Source organism: Colobus angolensis, unplaced genomic scaffold (genome assembly GCF_000951035.1).
Source record: "Colobus angolensis palliatus isolate OR3802 unplaced genomic scaffold, Cang.pa_1.0 Scaffold79, whole genome shotgun sequence".
NCBI classification, from domain to species: domain Eukaryota; kingdom Metazoa; phylum Chordata; class Mammalia; order Primates; family Cercopithecidae; genus Colobus; species Colobus angolensis.
In genome coordinates, this window is record NW_012121709.1 from 400,316 (window position 1) to 427,474 (window position 27,159).

The window sequence follows — 27,159 nt, forward strand, 5'->3', positions numbered from 1 at the left end:
AACTCCTGACCTCAGGTGATCCGCCCACCTTGGTCTCCCAAAGTGCTGGGATTACAGGCCTGAGCCACCATGCCTGGCCTCATACCCCATTCTTAATAGTGTTAACCCATTATTTTAATTTGTGACATGGTATAGTTTTATCCAATTCATAATAGATTGCTTTCTTGCCAAAACATACAACTCTCAGGAGGCCTCCATTTTCAGCAGCTGGGGATAATAAAACCATTATATTTTCTGTCAACTAAGAAAGGAACCAGCTCTCAAGATCAAACTAAATCTCAAGAATCAAACTAAATTTACAATGCAAAGAGTTTATGCACATAAATTTGACTAGATCAAAATGAACAGACTACTATAATCAACAAAGGAGGGCACTCTAAGAGCAAGCACACTGAAACAGATTATCAGACAAAAGAGGTGCCTGGTTCACCGTAGACCAGAAAGTCAGGGTGGGAAGAGGCCTGGAACAAAAGCAAAGAAAATTCTGCCAGGTCTTTGGCACTGACATTAAGAAAGGTCATAGCACAATTTATTTCCCTTACAAACTGGAAAAATACTTTCTTCTATCTCAAATTTTGCCTTTAGAAACTTGTTATTAATATTTTAGCCCAACAAAATAACAAGAATTTCCAAAGCAATGCAAACACTGTAATTGCCTTGCTTAGCTACATATGCAAATCACTGAATTGAAATGAAAAAAAAGTTCACAATTTAAAAACAACACAAAAGCAAAACAAAAGGAGCAAGAAGCTAAAGAAAAACAAAGATAAGCTGAATTAGAAGCTGCTCAATTAGCAAAGGAGAAAGAACTGATAATTAGACAACAAGTATTATTGGCAAAGAAAGAAAAAGACATCCAAAAAAGAAGAAAAAAAAAAAACATTACAAAGGAATGGCAAGCTAGGTGGGTGACATATACCTACACTCCCAGCTACTTGGGAGGCTGAGGCAAGAAGGACTGCTTGAGCCAAGGAGTTTGAGGCTGTAGTGGCTATGATCATGCCTGTGAACAGCCACTGCACTCCAGCCTGAGCAACATAGTAAGACCTCATCTGCTAAAAAAAAAAAAAGAAAGAAAAGGAAAAGGAAAGAAAGGCAAAAACTTGGAAACTCATCTAAGATTTGGAATCACTTTTCCAACAATGAGGCAGGGTAGGTTAAAATGATGGAAGAAGGCCAGGTGATGGCTCATGCCTGTAATCCTAGAACTTTGGGAGGCCAAGGTAGAAGGACTGCCTGAGGCCAGGAGTTCAAGGCTGCAGTGAGTTATGATGGCACCAGTGCACTCCAGCCTGGGTGACAGGGGGAGACCCTGTCTCAAAAAAGAAAAAAAAGAAATGATGGAAGAAGTAGAAAAACTTTGTAATCAGCTTGAACTAAAAAGCTTATAGTACTTGAATGAAATACATCATCTACAAAAGAAGTAGGAATGGCTGCTCTAGAAAAACAGAAGAAATGAATGAACAAATTACAAAAGAGAAACAGGAAGCTGGGGCTCATATGTGATAAGCATCTAAGAATGCAGTGAAATAAACTGGCAGAGGTGGAAGTGACAACAACAACTGGTAAGAAGACGATCTGCAGCTACAAGTTAAGGCTATGAATCTCTTCCCTGCTGGAATGAATTCAAGATGGGAAGTTGGGAAGTTATTGCTAATTACATCAACATACATTCTTCTACTGATGTCAGGACAACCACCAAAAGTGTTACTGGCAAAGCAAAGAGCCTCCAAAAATTGGACCCTCATCAAAAAGATGACGAACAAAAAAGGTTTTTGATAAACTTTAAAAAGAACATTGCCTCAAGCAGACAATGAAACACCTTCAGAATGATTTTAAGGTTCATGCACCCACTTCACCCCTTGGACAATGAACAGAAGCTTTTTGAACAAGTGTTGAAAACATACCCAGTCAACACACCTGAAAGATGAGAGAAAATAGCACAAGCAGTAGCTAGCAGGACAAAGAAAGGCTGCATGAAAAGATGCAAGGAACTTGCCAAGATGGTAAAAGCAAAGAAAGCTGCTCAAGAGCAAGTGTTGGCTGGGCACGGTGGCTCACACCTGTTATCCCAGCACTTAGGGAGGACGAGATGGGAGGATCACTTGAGGCCAGGAGTTCAAGACCAGCCTAGTAGCGAGACGTTGTCTCTCAAAATAAATAAAATAAAATAAATAAAAAGAGCAAGTGTTGAATGCAGGCAGAGTTAAGAAATGACTTAATCTTTATTGAGTGTGTACTTTTATAATAAAACTGAAAATACTGTGAAAACAAACAAAACAACAAATTCCAATTTAAAAAATTAACTATAAGTATCTCAGTTAACTAATATGAAAAATGTTCATAGTTTTTAAAAAATTCAGTGCCAGCTTATCAGATCTGATGTAATATCAGGATGCCATAAAATTTCAACCAACAACTTAGCAAAGAAAGAAACTATTGATAAACATAACTACTTCAATTAATCTAATGGCATTTTGTTGAGAGAAAGAAGCCAACTTCCAAGGGTTATGTTCTGTATGATTTCATTTCTATGACATTCTGGAAAAAAGAAAACTCTGGTAAAGGAGAATAGATCAATGGTTACTAGGGTTTAGCGGTAAGGGTAGGGTCTGACTACACAGGAATAGTATGAGGGAGTTTTTTTGGGGAGGTTGAAGGAATTGTTCCCAGTTGTGGTAGTGGTTACATGAATTAACAACATGTGTTAAAATTCATAGAACTACACACCTCCCAAAAAAGGCCAGTTTGACTGTATGATAATTTTAAAGATTAAATAAAAGGAAAAAAAATTCCAACCAGACTATAGTTGTATTCAACTAGATATCATTGGGTAAAGATATATTGAAAATAATATTATTAAAAATTAAAATTAGAGATTTTTTTACTGAGGTGCTCTTTCTTTCTTTCTTTTTTTTTTTTTTGACGGGGTCTCACTCACCCAGGCTGGAGTGCAGTGGTGCAATCTTAGCTCACTGGAGCCTCAACCTTCCCAGGCTCAGGTGGTCAATTGTCCCACCTCCGCCTCCTGAGTAGCTGGGACTAGAGGCACGTGCCACTATGCAGCTAATTTTTGTATTTTTTGTAGAGATGGGGGTCTCCCTACGTTGCCCAGGCTAGTCTTGAGCTCCAGAGCTCAAGTGATCTGCCTGCCTCAGCCTCCCAAAGTGCTAAGAGTATAGGCATGAGCCACTGCGCTCAGCCACTTACTTAGTTTTCAATACAACCACATCAAACACATAATGATTGATTAAATGTCCTTCACCATCAAGAAATATAAAACTGTATTTCCCTACCATTTTATTTAGATTCACCAAACACATTATTACCTTTCTGATTATTTTTCAGATGGCAGCAGATAAAATAACTCAAGTTCCTTTAAAAATGATCACATTTCAAGGGCAACCACCTGCCTTGAAGCTGTTATCAAACTCAAGAAAGTCGTATTGCCTATTTTCATTTTTTTTAGTGCTATTCCCCCCAAAAATCAGTAACCAGCCTCCACTATTACAATCAATAAAGATTACTGAAATATTTTTCAATGATGTGGAAAATTGCAAAATTTTAAATTTGGTCATCTGCCCAGTCATAAACATCTAAACAAATAATAAAGTTTTTGGCACTTTAAAAAAGCTTTTCAGTATTGTTATTTCTTCCACCCAAAACAACTCTTTTATATAAAATACCTACCTATGTACTCAACATACATTTCTATTTGTGGTACACCGATCATCTACTTATGAAGCAACTACTAAAAAAATTCAGTACAGTCTTTTATTGAACTCAAATGATGAACAACTCAGTAACATAAAACAGGGCTTTTTATTTTTATTATTAAACATGAGTACTTCTGAAATATGACAATTCATGGTACATAAAATGATGTGTATGACAGAATCTCTACCTCCAAATATTAACTTAATATAGCTTAGAAAAATGACATAATATACTCTGCATTTTTCTGACCATTCTATTTTTACAAGTACTCCAGTTATATTTAGCATTCCATTTAAAAGACAAGCACACTGAAAGAATTTGAGTTATAATATAATTAACCAAATATTATATAACATACACACTTAAATGACTGTTGTGTTTATTGATCTGGCAGTATCTAAAACACACTATGCTTTCAGGAATCCATTAGGCTACTCAGCGTTATCCATTTCAGTGGCCCCTTATGACAACTCAGAACTGTTTGCTATGCTGCTGCTTTTTTAGAATTCCAAAGTTTGAAGGTCATGGCCTAAAATCATTTTATAAAGACATCATACCTTTGGGTTTTTGTAAGTCAGCCATGGCACATCTATTCTGGTACTTATGAATATTAAATGATTTGTGTCAGATCCTCAGATAAAACCACTGCTCTTGACCAAAATGTCATTACAAATTTAATATTTTTTTCTTTAAAAAAGTAGAAAGCTATGTAAAGACAAGGGAATATCCCTGTCATCCTTAATCAGAAGGGTTACTAACTGTACTTTGGTGATAATGCTAACGTTACCCTAATTAAGGGAGTGACTGCCAAAGTAACTTACAGCCTTAATGTATTTTTTTTAATCACACATAACATATGTGTTTTGTTGCAGGTTTTGTTTTGTTTTTTTTCTTTTGAGACAGGCTGACTCCAGCAGCCTTGCTCTGTCACCCAGGCTGCTGGAGTGCAGTAGAACTATCATGGCTCACTGCAGGCTGAGCCTCTTGAGTAGCTGGAACCACAGGCCTGCACCACCACACTCAGCTAATTTTTTTGTATAGACAGGGTCTCGCTATGTTGCCCAGGCTAGTCTCAAACTCCTGGGCTCAAGCAATCCTCCTGCCTCAGGCTCCCAAAGTGATGGGATTGCAGGCATGAGCCACTGCACCTGGCCAACATAAGTGTTTTTAAACTAAGACAACAGTCATTCTGGAAAGTCTAATCGAATGTGGGTAAAATATTCTTTGTTGGCCAAATCTGGCTTTGAACAAGACTACAATATTTGATAGAACAGAGTGGTCAGGCCAGGTGTGATGGCTCACGCCTCTAATCCCAACACTTTGGGAGGTTCAGGTGGGAGGATCACTTGAGGCCAGGAGTTTGAGACCAACCTGAGCAACATGGCATGACAGTCTCTACAAAATAAAAAATAATTAGCTGGGTGTGGTGGCATGCACCTATAGTCCCAGCTACCTAAAAGGCTGAGGCAGGAGGATTGCTTGAGCCTAGGAGTTCAAAGCTGCAGTGAGCTATGATCACAACACTGCATTCCAACCTGAGTGAGAGTAGACCCTGTCTCTTAAAAAAAAAAAAAAAACAGAGGATCGATCAGATCATTTTAGCCAATTTACTATTTCCATTTTTTTCTGGGAAAATACTGGACAACACATACCAGCCAGCCTGGATGTGAAATGTGAGATGCCAACCTGCATTTCAAGTAAGTGTAGGAGTGAGGATAGGCATATAGATGCTTTTGAAGTGGTATAGAATATTATATATATGTATAAGGACATTAACTAGACTAATCATTAGCATAAACTACTATAATCCTGTAAGGATAAACATCGATTTCCATCTACTTTGTTGTACAGAATAGCAGAGAGACAATTCTGGAAAAGGGTCAAGTAAGAAGCTAAAATCATCTTCTCTTATATATTTGAGCATACTTCTGAAAGAAATAGAAATTATATTTCTAGGAATTTGTCCTAAAGCAATACTCTAGAAGTAAAAAATACACAGAGATATTCATTGCAGTATTGTTTATTATAATGGGAAAGGCAGAAGCAATTTCAATGTATAAAAGGGAAGTGTTGGGCCGGGCACAGTGGCTCACGCCTGTAATCCCAGCACTTTGGGAGGCTGAGGCGGGTGGATCCCTTGAGGTCAGGAGTTCAAGACGAGCCTGGCCAACATGGTGAAACCCTGTCTCTACTAAGAAAACAAAAATTAGCTGGGTGTGGTGGCGCATGCCTGTAATCCCAACTACTTGGAAAGCTGAGGCAGGAGAACTGCTTGAACCCGGGAGGCAGAGGTTGCAGTGAGCCAAGATCACGCCACTGTACTCCAGCCTGGGCGACAGAGCAAGACTCCATCTCAGAGGGGGCGGGGAGGAAGTATTTAATTAAATTGTAACATCCCAAAATGGAATATTAATTTTTATTTATATTAAATAAAAATATTTATTTTTTATTTATACTAAATTATTTATATTAAATAAAAAATCATTAAATTAAATTAAATCAGTATATTAAATAAAAATCATTAAAAACAAAATAAAAAGCAGTATCAAAATTGCATTTGCCCTCTAATTAGGAGTCTGTAAAACACACTTGTTCAATTTTGAAATTAGTGTTTGTGATAATAGAAACATGGATGTTATTTTTTCTATTTAAAAAACAACAGACTAATGACAAGTTACATTGTTTATACAGAAGAAATGCTTAGAACTTCTGAGTTTCAAAAGACAAAAAAAAGAAAAGCAGTCATAACTAGCACTGATAATTTTTCACACACAAACGCTATCTTTAAATAACTGGTAGTCAAACAAATGGTGACACAAGTACCATAGGAAATGCTTTCCTTATATCAGTTCACTAGTCCCATCTGTTGTACTTTGGCAGCAGTTAATTTCAAATAATGTAGAGCTGATTATGTTCCTGGTTAGGATGGAAGACAGGATGGTAAATGGGAAAGACCCTGCAGATATTGGAAACTATCAATGAACGATAAAACCTTTCAATTTCCAAAAGGAAATGATGCTTAAAACTCAGGGTCACTCAGGCTCTAAGCAGATGAATTATATTACTATACTCCCCAGTATGGGACATTAACCTATTCAATTCATTATATGAACCTGTCAGCATAAAAGGAATTTATACTTGGATTATTTCAAAGGAGATCCACTGGCTAGACTCGCAACCTCAATGTAAAACTTTTTTTTTTTTTTTTTTGAAACAGGGTCTTGCCCTGTCATCCAGGTCAGAGTGCAGTGGTGCAGTCTCGGCTTACTGCAACCTCCACCGCCTGGGCTCAAGTGATCCTCCCACCTCAGCCTCCTGGGTAGCTGGGACTACAGGCGCGTACCGCTATGCCTAGCTAATTTTTAAATTTTTTTAGAGGTGGGGTTTCACCATGTTATCTAGGCTGATCTCAAACTCCTGGGGCTCAAGTGATTCTCCTGTCTCAGCCTTCCAAAGTGCTGGGATTACAGGCGTGAGTCACCATGCCCTGCCAATACAAAACTTAAAAGTAAACGCAGAATACTGAAACCCTCTCAAATGTCAGAATAGATGCTTAAACCTTTCTACAGATTTCTTTTCTACCATTTTTCACAAAATGAAGACAGCAATCATAGCCAAACTGAACTGCATGTTGCAATCAACAAAGACTTGAAAGCTCTCATGCGAGCCAAGTAAGTAAATCATGACGGGAGGGTGGAATTCTCTCTTACTAAAGCCCAAATCCAGGGTGGATCACTTATCAATTAAATTAGACCCTGAAGATGCATGACCTTATCCAACTTGGAAATATGTGTTTATTCAAACTCACTTTCAACATCTCCTATTTGTAAAAAGGGTCTTAAACCTAACTGATAATGACGATATTAAATTCCACACTTTAATTCATGAGTTTTAGCCTCTAACTGGATGCCAAAACTGAAATGGACTCTGACTTCTTGCTAGATTTTTTTAGTTTTGGCTAAGCCCTGCAAAACTATCTCCAGCATATGGTGACTTTCCCAGATCTTCATATAACTCCTGGTGACAGCAGGATTGTCAGAATTGTGAGGACTCCAATACGTAAGAAATTACTGTTCAAATTCTTTTACCATGAAAGTTCCATCTTGTTGTGGCCCCTGCCCAGTTTTGATCTTTTGTGCTGTCCCTTTGACCAGGGTTCTATTTTTCCATCTCCCTGCTCTTGTTGCCTGAATGCCTACCCGACTCAGTATAAATCCTACCTTTCAAAATTCAGCTCTACTCCATCAAGACCTACTTTGAGAAACTCTGATTTTCTCTCTTTCTCTTCCCCTTTCCAAAACAGTTTCTCTGAGTTTTCACAGTACTGTATACATACTTCTTATCAAAAGGTCAGCTACAAACTATAAGGAAAAGTGTTTTAGCTGTTTTAATAAGAATGTATTGATTTGTTTGGGGTTTTTTTGTTTTGTTTGTTTTTTGTTTTTTTGAGACAGAGTCTTGCTCTGTTGCCCAGGCTGGAGTACAGTGGTGTAATCTCGGCTCATTGCAATCTCTGCCTCCTGGGTTCAAGCGATTCTTGTGCCTCAGCCTCCCAGTAGCTGGGACTGCAGAAATCCACCACCACATCGAGTTAATTTCTGTATTTTTGGTAGAAACAGGGTTTCACCATGATGGCCAGGCTGGTCTCGAATTCCTGGCCTGAAGACATCCGTCCACCGTGGCGTCCCAAAGTGCTGGAATTACAGGCATGAGCCACCACACTTGGCCTATTGATTTGTTTTTAATAAATGGTATCTACAAAGGAAGTATAGTGAGTGATGTACAGAGTGGTTCTTGAAAGTTGATCTGAGGCATCAAATCTATATCTAAAATTTTCTCCATGTTACAAAATCAGTTTTTCGTCAACATAAAATCTTGACAAAATAAATACAGATCATATACCTATGCTTAGCAATTAACAGAATAGAATTTGGAGGCTGGGTACAGTGGCTCATGCCTATAATCCCAATACTTGGAAAGGCCTAGGTGGTAGCATCAATTGCTTGAGCCCCGGAGTTTGAGACAAATCTGGGCAACACAGTGAGACCCCATCTCTACTTTTTTTAATAAAAATATTTTTTAAAAAATCAAAAATTTGGAGGACTCGCCAGGCGCAGTGGGTTACGCCTGTAATCCCAGCACTTTGGGAGGCTGAAGCAGGCAGATCACCTGAGGTCAGGAGATCGAGACTGGCCTGATGAACACAGTGAAACCCCATCTCTATTAAAAATACAAAAATTAGTCGGGTATGGTGGTGGGTGCCTGTAATCCCAGCTACTTGGGACGCTGAAGCTGGAGAATCCCTTGAACCTGGGAGGCAGAGGTTGCGGTGGGAGGTTGCAGTGAGCTGAGACCGCACCACTGCACTCCAGCCTGAGCGACAGAGCAATACTTTGTCTCAAAAAAAAAAAAAAAAAGGAAGATGTAGGACTAAACTCTTCAAAATGGTTGGAATACTATTATTGTACATTTTATTATTAGGAGTATTTAGAGAAAGAAGCTATTTCCACAAAATTTCTGCAGACTAACTTTATCTGTTAGTTGCTTGAATTACATGCTTAATGTAAAGACTAATATAGTGCAACATATTCACCAAATGTTTGGCATAAATATATTATGTTAAGAAAATCACTGTTGACAATTTTTAATACAAAACTATAATAAATTAAAAAAGGAAATTATACAGCTATGATACGTGTAACACTTACCACACTCCACTATGATGTTATTTATTTACAGTTTGTCTTCCCTTTCAACTGTGAGCCCCAAAAGGGGGAGACCATGTCATACTCATATTTGTGTCCTCAGAGCTGAGCACAGTGTCTTGCACATAAATGTTTGATAAATGAATGAATGAGAAGATAAATAAATTCCAAGAATAATCCTCTTAGGACTTACACCTGGTTTCCACTGTACATCTGAGTAATCCTCTCCCACTTGGACTCATTTTACTTTTGCCTTCTGGAATGATGGAAAATAATCCTCTCTCTTCCACATAAGAACCTTTTAATTAAATGAAGAAAATACATGTGGTGAGGGGGGAGGGGACATCAGAATATGATTTAGGGCAGCTGTTCTCAACCCTGGCTGAATATTAGAATTGCTTTGACAGCTTTTAAACAAGAGTAGTGAGTTGGTCCCACCCCAGTCTGGTTACCTCTGAATATCTGAGGATGGGGTCTAGGCATTGGTTTTTTTGTTTTGTTTTGGTTTTTTTTTTTTTGAGATGGAGTCTCTCACTCTGTCACCCAGGCTGAAGTGCAGTGGCGTGATCTCGACTCATGCAACTGCCACCTCCCGGATTCAAGTGATTCTCATACCTCAATCTCCCTAGTAGCCAGGATTACAGGCACGTGTCACCACACCCAGCTATTCTTTGGATTTTTAGTAAAGACAGGGTTTCACCATGTTGGCCAGGATGGTCTCGAACTCCTGACCTCAGGTGATCCTCCTGCCTCAGCCTCCCAAAATGCTGGGATTACAGGTGTAAGCCACCACACCCAGTCCAGAATCAGTTTTTAAATCCCACAGGTGAATCCAATGTGCAGCCAAGATTTCAAACCACTGAGTTGGGGGAACTAGGTTCTATGCCAGCCTCTGCAAAGAACTCTCCCTCCCCTTAGGCATTTTGCTTCAGCTCTCTCAGTCTGTATTTCTGCCTCTATAAAATGAGGGTAGCACCTCCCTTCATCTTACACAGTTGTTAAAATCTAAGGGTATCATGTACAGGCAATGCTCTGAAAAAGTTGAAACTGCTAAAGAATTGTTATGACATTAAAGATGCTATTTCCATGTTTTAGACCAGATCACCAATAAGAAAGACAATTTTTCCTGATGGTCATAGAACAAAGACCTGACTAGATAAAAGCTGGGAGAGTCAGGGGTGGCATAAACGAGGTTTGAGTTAAACACAAGCTTCACTTGAGCCAACGCTGTTTTCAAAAGCTACTGCAATCTTAAAATGCATCAGTAGAATTCCAGTGTCAGGGACAAGGGAGGTAATGATCCCATTTATATTCTGCAATGGTCAAACTATAACTGAAATATCCTGTTCAGATCCGAGTACCTCATTTTAAGAAGTCATTAAGAGACTGGAGTGTGTACAGAAGAAGATGATTTGACTAATCTGGAAATCACGTCACATGAGAAATGGTTAAGGAACCGGGGGTGCATGGCCTACAAAAGAGACGGGTGGGAAGGGGGAGCTGTCTTCCTAAGACTGAAGGGCTGTCATGTGGAAGAGGAAGACCTATTCTCTATTATACCAGAAGCAGAAATAGGAAGTTCCTGGTATGCACAAAGCATAATAAAGAACTTTGATAATATGTCACTCAAACAGTGTGCATCAAAATCCCTGGATGTGCTTACTCTATATAAAGATTCCTGGGACAGCGCGCAGTGGCTCACGCCTATAATCCCAGCATTTTCAGGGGCTGAGGTAGGTAGATCACCTAAGGTCGGGAGTTTGAGACCAGCCTGGCCAACATGGTGAAACCCCATCTCTACTAAAAAAACAAAAATTAGCCAGTCCGGGTAGCATGAGCCTGTAATCCCAGCTACTGGGGAGGCTGAGGCAGGAGAATCCATCACTTGAACCCAGGAGGTGGAGGTTGCAGTGAGCCAAGATCACACCATTGCACTCCAGCCTGGGCAACACAGTAAGACTCTGTCGCAAAAAAAAAAAAAAAAAAGATTCCTGGAATCCATTTCTAAAGATTTTTCCAGAGGTCTAGGATATTACCCTGGAATCTGCATTTAAGCAAGCTCCTTGGGTGACTTTAAGGACTCCTTTTATAAAAAATAATATAATATTTATTAAAGGTTTGTTGTAACATAATTCACATACCATAAAATTCATCCACCTAAAATATAATTCAATGGTCTTTAGTATAATATATTCACATTTCAGAACATTTTCATCACACACCCCCACCCTACCGCAAAAAAACAAAACCCTGAACCCGTTAGCAGTCACTCTCCATTTTCCCCAAATCTCCCAGTCCGTATTCTATTTTCTATCTTTATAGATTTGCCTATTCTTTACATTTCATATAAATGGAATCACATTATGTGGGGTCTTTTGTAATTGGTCTCTTTCTCTTAGTATACTGTTTTCAAGGGTCATCCATATTTTAACATGTGTCAATATTTCATTCCTTTTATTGCTGAATAAAATTCTATCGTATAGCTAGATCACATTTTATTTATCCATTCATCAGTTGATGGACATTTTAATTGTTTTCATTTTTTGGCTATTATGAATAATGCTGCTATGAACATTCATTCACAGGTTATATAGACATGTTTCCATTCCCCTTGTGTAAATACCTAAAAATGGAATAGCTGAGTCATATGTTAACCCTGTTTACCAGCTAGAGGAAATGATAGACTGTTTTCCTAGATGGCTGCACCATTTTACATTCCCACCAGCAACGTATGAGGATTTTAATTTCTCCACATCATTGGTGCCACTTGTTACTATGTATTTCTGATTATAGTCATCCTAGTGGGTGTGAAGTAGCATCTTCATGTAGTTTTAACTTGCATTTCTCTAATGGGTAATGACGCTGAGCATCACATCTTTTAATGGGTTTATTGGCTATTTGTATATCTTCTTTAGAAAAAAATTATCCTTTTTGAGAAACAATGATATTGCCAGATTAGTATGGACAATAGAGGCCAGACAGGGTGGTTCATGCCTGTAATTCCAGCACTTTGGGAGGCCAAGGAGGGAGGACTGCTTGAGCCCATGAGTTCAAGACCGGGGCAACAGAGCAAAATCCCTGTGTCTATTAAACAAACAAACAAACAAAAAAAAGCACAATAATGCAAGGGACAGAAACACGTCAAATGTTTAAATCACAAGTTCGTACTGTTACAAAAAGGAAAATTATCATTGGAGGATGTTGGCAAACCAATTCATTATTTTGAAAATTGCTTAATACAAGCAGAAATTTATCCTGATTTCTCATATGTATTCTACACCTAGGTAAGCAAATGGCTGATGAGAGAAAATTTCACTTTAAATAAGTGGGGCCAGGTGCAGTGGCTCATGTCCATAACCCCAGCACTTTGGGACGCCAAGGCGGGTGGATCACCTGAGGTCAGGAGTTCAATACCAGTCTGGCCAACATGGTGAAACCCCATCTCTACTAAAAAACACAAAAATTAGCTGGGTGTGGTGGTGCGTTTCTGTAGTCCCAGGCACTAGGGAGGCTGAGGCAGGAGAATCGGTTGAATTGGGGAGGTGGAGGTTGCAGTGGGCCGAGATCATACCACTGCACTCCAGCCCGGGCGACAGAGCTAGACTCCATCTTAAATAAATAAATAACTAAACTGGGAGAAAATCTTCACAATCTATACATCTGACAAAGGACTAATATCCAGAATCTACAATGAACTCAAACAAATTAGCAAGAAGAAAAAAAAACAATCCCATCAAAAAAGGGACTATGGACATGAATAGACAATTCTCAAAAGAAGATACACAAATGGCCAACAAACCTATGAAAAATGCTCAACATCACTAATGATCAGGGAAATGCAAATCAAAACCACAATGCCATACCACCTTACTCCTGTAAGAATGGCCATAATCGGCTGGGCGTGGTGGCTCACGCCTGTAATGGCAGCACTTTGGGAGGCCAAGGTGGGCAGATCACGAGGTCAGGAGTTCAAGACCAGCCTGGCCAACACAGTAACCCCTGTCTCTACTAAAACTACAAAAAAAAAAAAAAAAAAAAATTAGCCAGGCATGGTGTGGGTGCCTGTAATTCCAGCTCTTGAGAGGCTGAGACAGAATTGCTTGAACCTGGGAGGCAGAGGTTGCAGTGAACAGAGATCTCACCATTGCAGTCCAGCTTGGGTGACAAGAGCGAAATTCCATCTCAAAAAAAAAAACATTGGCTGGGCACGGTGGCTCATGCCTGTAATCCCAGCACTTTGGGAAGGGCAAGGTGGGTGGATCACCTGAAGTCAGGAGTTCAAGACCAGCCTGGCCAACATAGCAAAACCCAGTCTCTACTAAAAATACAAAAATTAGCCAGGCATGGTGGCACAGGCCTGTAATCCCAGCTACTTGGGAGGCTGAGGCAGGAGAATTGCTTGAACTCAGGAGATGGAGGATGCAGTGAGCCAAGATCGCGCTACTGCACTGCAGCCTGGGCAATAGGGTAAGACTCCGTCTCAAAAAACAAAACTAAACAAACAAACAAAAAATCAACCAATCTCAGTGTGTGTGCCTTATTTAGACTCTGATTCAAAGAGCCGTTTTAAAAAATTAGCACAATTAGGCTGGGTGCAGTGGCTCACGCCTGTAATCCCAGCACTTTGGGAGGCCGAGGGGGGTGGATCACAAGGTCAGGAGATCGAGACCATACTGGCTAACATGGTGAAACCCCGTCTCTACGAAAGATACAAAAAATTAGCCGGGCGTGGTGGTGGGCGCCTGTAGTCCCAGCTACTTGGGAGGCTGAGGCAGAAGAATGGCGTGAAGCCAGGAGACAGAGCTTGCGGTGAGCAGAGATCACCACTGCACTCCAGCCTGGGCGACAGAGCAAGACTTCGTCTCAAAAAAAAAAAAAAAAAATTAGCACAATTATAAAACAATCGGAAATTTGAACACTGCCAATATATTTAATTATATTAAATAATTATTAATTTTAAAAGATACGATTGTGGTTGTTTTAAAAGAAGTACTCATCTTTCGATATATACTTAAATATTTATAGATAACATGTAATGGATTTACTTCAAAGTAATATGGGAATAACGTGGGAAAGAGAGAAGTAGGTAGAAGTACAATTGAAATAAGATTAGCCACGAGCTGATAATTGTCAAACTTGCTGATGGGTACATAAGGGTTTATTATGTGACCTCACCTACTCTTACGTATTTTTATAATTTTCCAAATTTGTTATAATAAGTTTTTTAACAAAAGCTTGTCAAAGACAAAATAGGGTATATTGAATGATTATGATCACTGGCTGTGATCAAGAAGAAACTGGTAGCCTTTTATGATAGTTCTTGTAATGTAAATGACATACAAGAATTTTTTCTTCCAATGCTAGGAAGCTATTAAAATCAGCAGCCTTTTAAAACAGGCCTAGCTAAATCACTTCAAATTCACCACTTAGTTTTGCAGATAGAAACTTTGAGACTCCAAACTGTTTATAAACAACTAATATTAATTCAGTTTTCTCAGAAGTAAATATATTTGTTTAAATGACTTACCTCTAAGGCACATAAATTAATCAAATGAGAAAATACACTTAAAACTTTTAAGTGGCAAATGCAATTCACCTCTAAGGTCCAAATACTGTTAGTATGAGCAATATTTTTATTATCGAATGATATACTTCATGAGACAAGGGGGAAATACATTTTCTGGGATTAACAACTAACATCTGTTCCCTCAAAATAAATGCACAAATATACTATCTAATTGAGCAGAAAGGTTAGAGTTATCAGAAAGAGAGAAACAGAAAAAAACACTCTTACCGATCTATGTTTAACCAAAAAAGATTTTGTATGATGGCATAGAGTAAAACTACAAATAAAGAAAACAGAAACAAAGGAGTATGCCAATTCACGTAATGAGTACCAACGAATCACTGGATTATTTTCTAGAGAGAAGAAAGAATATGTCCAGAATATATTAACTGGTTGATGGACGAGGCAAGTGAAATAATAGTTATAATGCATTATCTACAATATACGCATAAACTTAACCAAATCCCTCAACTTCATTACTATAGTATTCAACACTACAGTATTAACAGTTTTACTTTCTTATTAATGTACTCCATTATTTCTTGTTTTTGCATTCCAAACTAAATTTTTTAAAATTTGCACTAGTTTTACAGAATTGCTTAGTAAAAATCTCCTGCTGGTAAAATGTTGACAAGAATGTGGAGCAATTCTTTGACACTCCTGGTAGAAATAGAAATTGGTGCAAAAACCTTGGAAATCAATGTGGCATTATCCAATTATGCTGAAAATGCATTATATTAGTTTCCTGTACCAACTTTAACAAATCACCACGAATTTTGTAGCTTAAAACAACAGATATTTATTCTCTCACAGTTCTGGAGGCTAGAAGTCTGAAATCGGTATCACTGGGCTGAAATCGAAGTGTGGGCAGGGCTGCACTCCCTCCAGGGGCTCTAGGAAAGAATTCGTTTCTTGCTACTTCCAGCTTCTAGTGGTTGCCAGCATTCCCTGGCTTGTGGCTGCATTAATTTTAATCTCTTCTTTGTGTAATGTCTTTCTGCCTCTCTCTTGTGCAGACACTTATGATTGCATTTAAATACTGATGATTCCACATCAAGACCCTTTCTCCATATGTGTTTGGCCATTCTTGCATTGCTATAAATAAATACCTGAGGCCGGGTGCAGTGGCTCACGCCTGTAATTCTAACACTTTGGGAGGCTGAGGTGGGCAGATCACTTGAGGCCAGGAATTCGAGACCAGCCTGGCCAATATGGTGAAACCCCATCTCTACTAAAAATACAAAAATTAGCTAGACGTGGTGGTGCGTGCCTGTAGTCCCAGCTACTCAGGAGGCTGAGGCGGAGAATCGCTTGAACCCAGGAGGCGCATGTTGGAGTGGGCCAAGATCACACTACTATACTCTAGCCTGGGTGACAGAGTGAGACTCTATCTCAAAAAAAAAAAAAAGAAAAGAAAAGAAAGAGAAAAAAGACATACCTGAGACTCAGTAATTTATACAGAAAAGAGGTTTAATTGGCTCACAGTTCTGCAGGCTGTACAGAAAGCATGGTGCCAGCATCTGCTTGGCTTCTGGGGAGGCCTTAGGGAGCTTTTACTTGTGGAGGAAGGTGAAGTGGGAGCAGACATCTCTCAGATGGCAGAGTGGGAGCAAGAGAAAGTTAGGAGGAGGTGCCACATACTTTTAAAAAACCAAATCTTCTAAGAACTCACTCACCAGTGAGGACAGCACCAAGAATACGCCCCTATAATCCAAACACCTCCCATCAGGCCCAACCCCCAACACTGGGGATTACAACTCAACATGAGATGTGGTAGGGACATATATTCAAACTACATCATCATATAGGATAATATTTACAGGTTGCAGGGACTAGCCTACAATCCATCAATCCACTCCTAGGTAATTCCCTATAGAAAGTCTTGTATATAAACACCAGATGACAAGAACAAGAATATTCATAGCACCACTGTTTATAATATCAAAAAGTAGAAACAACCCAAATATCCACCAACAGGAGAATGGGTACACTATGCCACAGTTATATAATCCAGAATTATGCAACAGTGAAAATAAATGAAGCATAGTGACACATATCAACACAGAAGAATCATATAACACATGCAGGGTCCAGGAAAATAAAAAATGTATATACAAAAAAATATACATGACATACTACATTTATATAATAAAGTCTTAAAATACACAAAACTAAAATAAGCCCTATATTGTTTAGGGCTATATGCATCATATGATAAAATAATAAAAGCAAAAGAAAAAATTCAGAAGGGCAGTTTCCTATGTGGAAGAGAGGGAGAGTTGGTCTTGTACAGCTGAGCAGGAGCTTTAAAGGTACTAGTAAGGGTCTATATCTTAACTGGATGGTAGGATCACAGGAAAACAAGGGGTGTGTGTGTGTGTTTGTGTGTGTATATTTAAAAGGGCTACCCAAAAGATAGAGATACACAAACACGCATATTCACATCCACTCAGACCTTTTAAATACAGACAGTCCCTGACTTATGATGTGCTTACATCTAGATAAATCTATCGTAAGTGGAAAAATATAAACTGAAAACACTTTCAGCTGGGCATGGTGGCTCATGCCTATAATCCCAGCACTCTGGGGGCCGAGGCGGGTGGATCACCTAAGGTCAGGAGTTTGAGACCAGCCTGGCCAACATGGTGAAACCCCGTCTCTGCAAAATATACAAAAATTAGCCGGGCATGGTGGCACACACCTGTAATCCTAGCTACTCAGGAAGCTGAGGCAGGAGAATTGCTTGAACTTGGGAGGCAATGGTTGCAGTGAACCAAGATTGCACCACAGCACTCCAGCCTGGGTGACAGAGTGAGACTTAAAAAAAAAAAAAAGAAAAGACACTTTCAACTTATAGTATTTTAAATTTATGATGGGTTTTTCAGGATGTAATTCATCATAAGTCAAAGAACATCTGTATATGATATAATTAATAATAAAAAATTATAATTCCTATTGGTTATTATTCTAGTACTGGAAAGCAGACTAAGATCACCATCCCCACTGCTGATAAGCATGAAACGGTTTCTCTAGAGATGTGGCTCTATCACTGTATAATGAAAGTATTCCCAATGCAAGGTGTGATAAGCCCAAGTGCTTCACATTTTTAGGAAGTGTGAGCTGATGCACAAGCTACACTTGGGGTGATGCTGCAATCAGCTCTGCCCTTCTGAATTTTGTTTTTCTTTTGCTTTTATTATTTTATCAGAGCTATTGCTTGTCTGAGGGACACTAAAGCCTAGACCAGGGGCTCTCCCATTAAGGTGGGAGGGAGAAACTGTCTTCCAGGTGGCATCAGGCAAGGTCTAGAGATATTTTTGGTTGTCGCAAGTACAGAGAAGCTAGTGGCATCTAGTGGGTAGCATCCAGGGATGCTGCTAACATCCTACAATGCACAGGACAGCCCCATAGCAAAGAATGATGTGGTTCAAAATGTCAATAGTACTGAGGATGAGAACGCCTGGTCTATAGTGACCCCTTGATAAAGTGTGTGCAGTAAGGCTAACTATTGCCATCTGACATTAAGTACAACAATAAAATCTGTCATAAAAGATATAGAAAGCCCCTGTTTGCAAAATTTATCAATCCTCAGAATTGTATACAGGAATGATTATATTCATATGCTGAATTTGACAAATTTTACATATGATTATTAGGTACCAAAAGGATTCTGATAGACTGCATGCTCATCAAGGGTGGGGATTTACATTCATTCATCTTTATACCTTCTGCATTAAAATCTCAATGTGTCTTGAATTGTTCCTCCTGAAATAAGGCACAGAACACAACACCTGGCACATGGTAAGCACTCAATAACATTTACTAATATTATTTTTTAAAATATTTTTCAAATTAACTTTAGACTCTTGTCAGTATAGCTTACAGCTTTGTCTATTTTGTTCACCAATGTATCCCAAGTGCCAGAGAACCTGGCACATAATAAATAGGTGCTAGACAAATATTTATTGAATGAGCAATTGATTTAAAATGCTACCTGTCAGTGCACATACATTAAAAATGCTACCTGTTAGTGCACATACATGCTCCCCCAAAACAAGACAGCAAACTACAAAAGGAGCAACAGACACAATAAGGCACCACTTCCAAATGCACTCCCAGGTCAGCATTTCTATTTGAGACTTCTGACCCTTCACCTTTTTTTAAGATCAGAGGCATTAACCTGTGCCTCTAAACCTGTGGTTTGTAACTGTTGGGCTGAATGTGAATATGCACCCAGTGACTACTCAATAAAAATTCCCAATAACTATGGCTGCCCTAAGTCCCTCTAAGAAATATGAGAAATGTTACCTATTTTACGCCACTGAATCTTACCCTTCCTGTCAATTCCTGCTCACAGCTGTGCCTAACTAATTAAAACTCCCTGGAAACCTCGTCTATCGCTTTACTGGTTATTTCTTCTGCTACATGAAAAGACTCCACTTTAGAATTCAAATCCATCTGTCTCCCTCAGTCTGCAAAGAACAAATGTTCAGAAAAACTAACCAACTAGCTAAAATTAAATGTACCTTTCCCAGCTAAGACTTAATATGTGTTGGGGGCAGGGAGCAAGGAATCTAAGGATAAACCACTAAAAAAGAAGATAAAACAAAGCTTAACCATATTAGATAGTACATAGATAGTCATTCAACTCCCACCTTAGCAGACCAGGGACAAATCCAGAAATTCTTGGTTGAAATGGATTTATATCCAAAGGCAAAATTTTTTGGTGAAGCTAATATATGTCAAACATTGCTCACCCAAAATAATATGACTCTAGACCTCAAAGGTTTGCTCATCCATTTTCCTCTCATTTGGACCTCAGAGAGCCTAAATTGGCTCATAACCTATAGCTTCACTTTTTGATATATGAATTTATTTATTTTTGAAGACTAACTATTGTCATCTGACATTAAGTACAACAATACAATCTCTCACAAAAGGATTTATTGTTGAACTACTGGTCCTACTCCATGGTCAGAAAAACACTAAAGGCTGGGCACAGTGGCTCATACCTGTAATCCTAACACTTTGGGAGGCCAAAGCAAAAGGATTGCTTGAGCCTGGGAGTTCAAAACCAGCCTGATCAACACAGCAAGACCCTGTTCTCAACAAAAAAAATTAAAAATTAGCCAGTTGTGGTAGTGCCTGCCTGTAGTCCTACCTGCTCAGGAGGCTGAGGTGGGATGATCGCTCGAGCCTAGCAGTTTGAGGCTGCAGTGAGGAATGACTGTACCACTGCACTCCAGCCTGGGTGACAGAGTTAAGACCCTGTCTATCTAAACACAAACAAACAACAACAACAACAAAACAATAAGAAATGTAATCTAGTTTTTATGACCTTTCTTTGGAACCTATAACTTCAAACTTCTAAGAGTTGTATCAATTATTAAAGTAAAATATATAAAATTACCTGATCTTAATGCTGCTTTTACTATCGCATCTGAGTTATAGTTTTGCCTAGAAGTAATTACAGGATGAATACACGAAAATATTCTACAACACTGAAAAAAACTCTAATGCAAAATGGATTTTAAGCAAGAAGTTGCCTCTGTGCGATTTGATTAAATTTTTGCTGCCAAAACCACGTATGCCAAATTATACCATGTTATATCTATCTTCTGTGATGTCACAAGACATCTAAAGTTCAACTTCTCTTTCCAATATGATTTTTTACCAAAGGAATCCTTTCCCTAGTAAGCACTGTAACAGTTAAAATGAAGCATAAATCACAATCTCTCACAACCAAAAACTTTTACATCTTAGAAAGTTCCTTCAAAAACATTGTAATTTATTACACTGATGCACTTGTAATTTACAACACTCTGTAACACTCAGAGGTTACTAATAAAATGCAACAAGGTTCCTTCTTTCATGTTCAAAATCATATAACTGTACAATTTTAGAATTTCACAAAAACTCCAAAGCTACAGCAAAATCACCTCCAAAGACATGTCAAATCTTTTTTTTATTACACTGGAAATCTGCTGTACCAAATATAACAGAAAATAAATGTACAAGACTTAGGCTTAAAAATATTTTTGTGCCGGGCGCGGTGGCTCACGCCTGTAATGCCAGCACTTTGGGAGGCCGAGGCGGGCGGGCGGATCACGAGGTCAGGAGATCCAGACCATCCTGGCTAACACGGTGAAACCCCATCTCTACCAAAAATACAAAAACTTAGCCGGGCATGGTGGTGCGTGCCTGTAGTCCCAGCTACTCGGAGGCTGAGGCAGGAGAATGGCGTGAACCCAGGAGGCGGAGCTTGCAGTGAGCCGAGATGGTGCCACTGCACTCCAGCCTGGGCGACAAAGCGAGACTCCGTCTCAAAAAAAAACAAACAAACAAAAAAAAATTTTTGTTACATATTGTAAAAGGTTTAACCTGCATCCTTGATGTCCCAGAGCACACAGGTAGCATTCTTTCAAAACTATACTTCAAATTATTTGACATTCTATTTCTTTGAACTCTATCTCTAAATAAATTAAACAGCAGGTTCCAAATACAATTCAACAAGCTTTATGTATGATATGGCTTCTGATGTACAAAGCAGTAATATGCACTGCAAGGATTAAAAAACATTTGAAGGTACAAAAATATTGAACATTGTTTGTATTAGAGAAAAAACTGAGGCTGTGCATGGTGGCTCAGGTCTGTAATCCCAGCACTTTGGGAGGCCAGGGAGGGAGGATCACTTGAGGTGAGGAGTTTGAGAGTAGACTGGGCAACACAGCAAGACCCCACCTCTACAAAAAAAAATTAAAATTAGCTGGGCGTGATGGTACACGCCTGTAGTCTTAGCTACATGAAAGGCTGAGGTGGGAGGATTTCTCGAGGCCAGGAATACATAGCTCCAGTGAGCTATGATCACGCCACTATACTGCAGCCTGGGCAACAGAGAGAGAGACCCCATCTCTTGGGAAAAAGAAAAAAAAAAGTGAAATCAACCTAAAATATTTACCAACAGGAGATGGGCTAAATCACCTGTGAGAAAGTTAAAAAATAATGAGGCTGAGTGATATACATGTGAATAAAGCTGAGGCCAGATATTGAGTGAAAAAAAACAAGTTGCAAAAACATGCATGTAACAACATTGATGTTTTTTAAAAGACAATACTGTATGAATAGCTCCGATGGGTAGCATCTTCAGGTTTTGTGACTAACCAAGCTAAGAGTTGAAATGAACTTGCCTGGAGGAAGCCAACTTCCTGGAGGAAGCCAACTAAGGCAGGGAGGATAATGGGATGGGTTTTGAATAGGGCTTAATGTGAATCCTAACTCTCTATCTACAAGGCTCCCTAAAGCAAGTCTGTAGATCATTTAACAATTTTTAGTAATCAATTTTGATTTCCATTCATTTAAAACTGTAAGGGGCAACTTTTAGAATTTTAACTCCAACTATTTCCAATCCTTAATGGCTTCAAGAAGAAAAATCAACAACTACAGAAATATCCTAGAATGTCTTGTTTTAGCAAACACTAAAGCTGAAAACCAAAAACTGCAGGGGTGTTATAACTGGTCCTCCGGTTTCTGTAACAATTCAGATGAGTGTCAAGAATAAAGAACATGGCCTGGTAAACTGCGACACTATAAGAAACTAAGCCATCCAACACTTTTGTTCAAAATACAAACTCCAAAACTAGCTTAACTCAGAGCTCACAAAAAGCTCAACAGGGCAGAGGCACATATGTATGAATACAGAAGAGGGTAGACTTGGGGGAAGATGGCAGTAGGTCTCTGGACTGTCTTGAGTTTTTCCTATCACATATAAAATGTTTGGATTAAGAAAAAAATCAGGGCCAGGTACGGTAGCTCATGCCTGTAATCCCAGCACTTTGCGAGCCCGAGGCAGGTGGATCACCTGAGGTCAGGAGTTCAAGACCAGCCTGACCAACATGGTGAAACCCTGTCTCTATTAAAAATATAAAATAAGCCAGGCGTGGTGGCGCATGCCTGTAATCCCAGCTATTTGGGAGGCTGAGGCAGGAGGGCTGCTTGAACCCGGGAGGTAGAGGTTGCAGTGAGCTGAGATCATGCCATTGCACTCCAGCCTGGGCAACAAGAGTGAAACTCCGTCCCCACAAAAAAAAGAAAGAAAAGAAAAGGAAAAATCAGGCTGGGTACAGTGGCGCATGCCTGTCCCAGCACTTTGGGAAGCCAAGGTAAGAGGATCACATGAGCCCAGGATTTCAAGATTAGCCTGCCTAGTATGGTAAGACTCCATCTTTTAAAAATTGCCAAAAAATAGTAGGGTGTGATGGCATGCACCTGTGGTCCCAGCTACTCAGGCGGCTGAGGCAGGAGGATCACTTGAGCCCAGGAGGTTGAGGCTGCAGTAAGCCATACTGGCCCTGCTGCACACTCCAACCTGGGCGACAGAGCAAGACCCTGTCCACCACCAAAAAAAGAAGAAAAGAGTGTGATGGAAGAACAAGGTTAGAAGAAGAAAAAAATCAGGACAATGAAATGATATGAAAACAATAAATAAGACTCTAACTCCTGTCTATAAAAACAAACAAAACAACCAACCAAACAAGCAAATCTTAATAGTATAAGAAACACAAAAGTAAATACCAGAATAGGCAATTAGAGGAAAATTAGTTTACAAGAGAAAATTAACTATATATTAATTATATTATGGCATTTGTTACAGAGACTGGAAGTAAATTCACGAAATAATGAGGTTCAAGTAATTTATATTTTCTTCTTTTTGCTTTTTCAAATTTTGTCAGGTGAGTATGCATGGCTTTTGTAGGTGCTATATTAGAAAGAACAGAAAGCAAACATTGATCTTTCCTGAATGTTCTGGAGCTATGGCTCAAGAACTCATAGGAAGTCTTGGTAGTTAGGAGCAACATTTACCAAATGTTTATGATGTGTTGGAATAAGAAGCTTCCATTCACTACAGTCCTTAACCTGGAAAACCACAGCATCAGGTAGCTAAGGAGTGCAACTGTCCCCATTTCACAGGTAAGAAAACTGCGGCTTTAGAAGGTTAACCCACTGGCCAAGGTTACCTCACTTGTAATTGGTGAACTAGAATTAAAAGGAAGTCTCTAAACTCAGAGCCCACTTTGTGAACCACACTACCTGTGTTTCTCACACATACCTGATAAGAATCACCTTGAGCACTGGTGAAAAAATCATATTCCCCCTATGCCTTCCACCAGAGATCCTAGGAATCTGCATGCTTAACAGACATTCCAGAAATTCTTTTCTCTGTCTCCTTTTGTTTCCTTTTCTTTCCCTCCCCTCAGATCACTCTGGTAAGCAATTCTTATCAACTGCAGCTTGAGAAACTCTGCCCACCCTCTACTGCCACTCAAACTTTTTATTTAGGATGAAGCCTATTACTACACTGGCTCTCATTGCAGGATGAGCTATTTAAATGCCAGATACTGGACTCCGAAACAAGCACAAACAAAACCTAGACAATCTATGGTTGAAGCTACTCTTGGCTTTCCAGAGAGACAGAAATGGTCACCTTATAACATAAATCAGGAAAGATTTTTGTGTTGAGGCTGCCATAGTTCGTGAATTTCTCCAGCCCCGACAGTTGCTCTGAGAGTCATATTTTCCCCAGCCAGAACTCAGTGGTGGGGAAAGGAGCAGGGCAGTATGTTGAGTGACCACCCTATTTGATTGCTCTCCTTTTTTAAAATATGATAAAAGGAGACAGAATTTCACATTCCTAAATAAGAGCTTTCCTAGCTCTTAATTGAAACAGGTTATCAGTTATTTGGATTAGCATTTCATATGTCCATATATACTGGAAATGGTGGTGCCCAAGGCAAATTGGAGAAATCACGTCCCTCCTAAAGGCATTCAAAGTATTTTTTAAAACCTCTGCACATCAAACAAAATCTATCTGTGAGTTGAATCTGGCCTTCTAACTACAGTTTGCAATTCCTCTGGCTTCAATTTTTCATATGTTTCTTTTTTCATAAATGTATACATTTATCATATAAAATATATATTTATATATCTCAGGAAGGAGGAGCAAATGTTGAATAAAAAATATCTGATGATAAGTTGGTGTCTGTCAAGCAGGCTCTTTGAAAAAGGAGACTCAGCCAGGCACGGTGGCTCACGTCTGTAATCCCAGGACTTTCGGAGGCCGAGGTGAGTGGATCACTTGAGGCCAGGAGTTCAACACCAGCCTGGCCAACATGGCAAAAATCCATCTCTACTAAAAATACAAAAATTAGCTGGGTGTGGGAATAGTAGCACACTTGTAATCCCAGCTACTCGGGAAGCGGAGGCATAAGAATCGCTTGCAACCCAGGAGGCAGAGGTTGCAGTGAGCCAAGATTGCACCACAGCACTTCAGCCTGGGAGACAGAGACCCTGTCTCAAAAACACAAAAAAAGAAAGAAAAGAAAATGGAGACTCCAGAATTGGGAAGAACTTAGCAATTGAAATACAAATCCAGGGAAACTTAAGGAATTTACTTGCACTTCAATTACCTAATTTAACCATCAATATGCAAATATCATACATCAGAACCCTAATGGAGCTATGATTCACAACCTTTCTTTTATTCCAACATAGCTGAGAGAGACATCACACTGTGGTTTCCTAAAGCCGAGATGCTCAGGGCAGAAGGAGAGGGGGGCCCCACGGCAGGTGGTAAGAACTGCTGATTTAGAACATAAGGACAGTATGTTGGCCCAAGCTGTGTCTGCTCTCATGCCAATTGCTTGCCAGATGAACTGTACACACATTCCATTTATATGGATGACGTGTAACAGGACGATATACAGAATTCCGTGCTTGAGCTTTTTCAGGCTGTCACTTCATGGGCTCTGCCTCTATCTTTGCCCCAGGCTTGGGCAGAAATAGTTCACTTCTGAGTCTGGACAGGCCATAGAGATCTACCATAAAATAGCAGAAGACCATGAACTTTTATAATTTGAACATTTTAAAGACCAAGCATTCTAATTGCAGGTGGAAAAACTTAAAAATCTTTTAAAATTTAATTAAATCGCTGCAGCACAGAGAAAAGTTATGGTTGATATTAAGAAATAAGCTAGATTAACACAAGAGTAGTTCTACAAGGGAATGCATTAGGAGGAGCATATACTTTATCTGGGTAACCCTAGAACCTTTCTATTGCTATAAGTGACCTCTCAAGCAAGAGGTAAGAAACCAATCAATTTCATAGTTGAGAGAAATAAGCCTCACCAAACAGACTCTACTATGCCCTTGAAATAGGTTTTAGAATGCTCCTGAACGTTGTATCAAACGGAACTATGGATGGAAAACTTAAAACTTATATTCACTAAAATATTATGTGGAGCATAATCCTATTTTTATAAAAAATGTGGGCCAGGAGCTCATGCCTATAATCCCAGCACTTTGGAAGTCTAGGCAGATGAATCGCTTGAGGCCAAGAATTTGAGACCAGCCTAGCAACATAGCTAGACCCTGTCTCCATAAAAAAAATTAAAAGATGAGCCAGACACAGTAGTGTGTACATATAGTCCCACCTCCCTGGGATTGCTTGAGCCCAGGTATTCGAGGTTGCAGTGAGCTATGATCACACCACCACAGTCTAGCTAGCTGGAGCAACAAAGTGAAACCCCCTATCTTCTGGGGGGGAAAAAAGTGCATACTAGCAAGAAATGAAAAAAATATATAAATAAACAAATAAAAGTGCATGCTAGGCTTTATATATAAACCTATGTATGTATATATACTAAGCATTTATATATTTAGAGACAGGAAGAGGAGGAGCAGGTTCAAAATCTTAACAGTGGAGGAATTATGGTTGATTTTCATCTTTTTTTTGTTATCTTTATTTTCTAGGTTGTTTACAATAAACACAGATTGCCTTTGAATAAGGAGGGATATGATATCCTGGAAAAATAATTAAAATATAACATTAGGTGAATGAAACAGGCTACAAAACAAAAATAAAATATTTTTACTACTTTTAGAAATATTATGCATAAAGAGGCCGGGTGCAGTGGCTCACGCCTGTAATCCCAACACTTTGGGAGGCCAAGGCGGGCGGATCATGAGGTCAGGAGTTCGAGACCAGCCTGGCCAACATGGTGAAACCTCATCTCTACTAAAAATACAAAAATTAGCCGGGCATGGTGGCACACACCTGTAATCCTAGCTACTCAGGAAGCTGAGGCAGGAGAATTGCTTGAACTTGGGAGGCAATGG

The 27,159-nt window shown here is 39.3% G+C and overlaps 1 pseudogene; it reads left to right on the forward strand.

Moving 5' to 3' along the window:
• Window positions 1-1,337: 1,337 nt before the first annotated feature.
• The window catches only part of LOC105502316, a 77,477-nt pseudogene continuing 51,655 nt past the window's right edge, over window positions 1,338-27,159 (forward strand).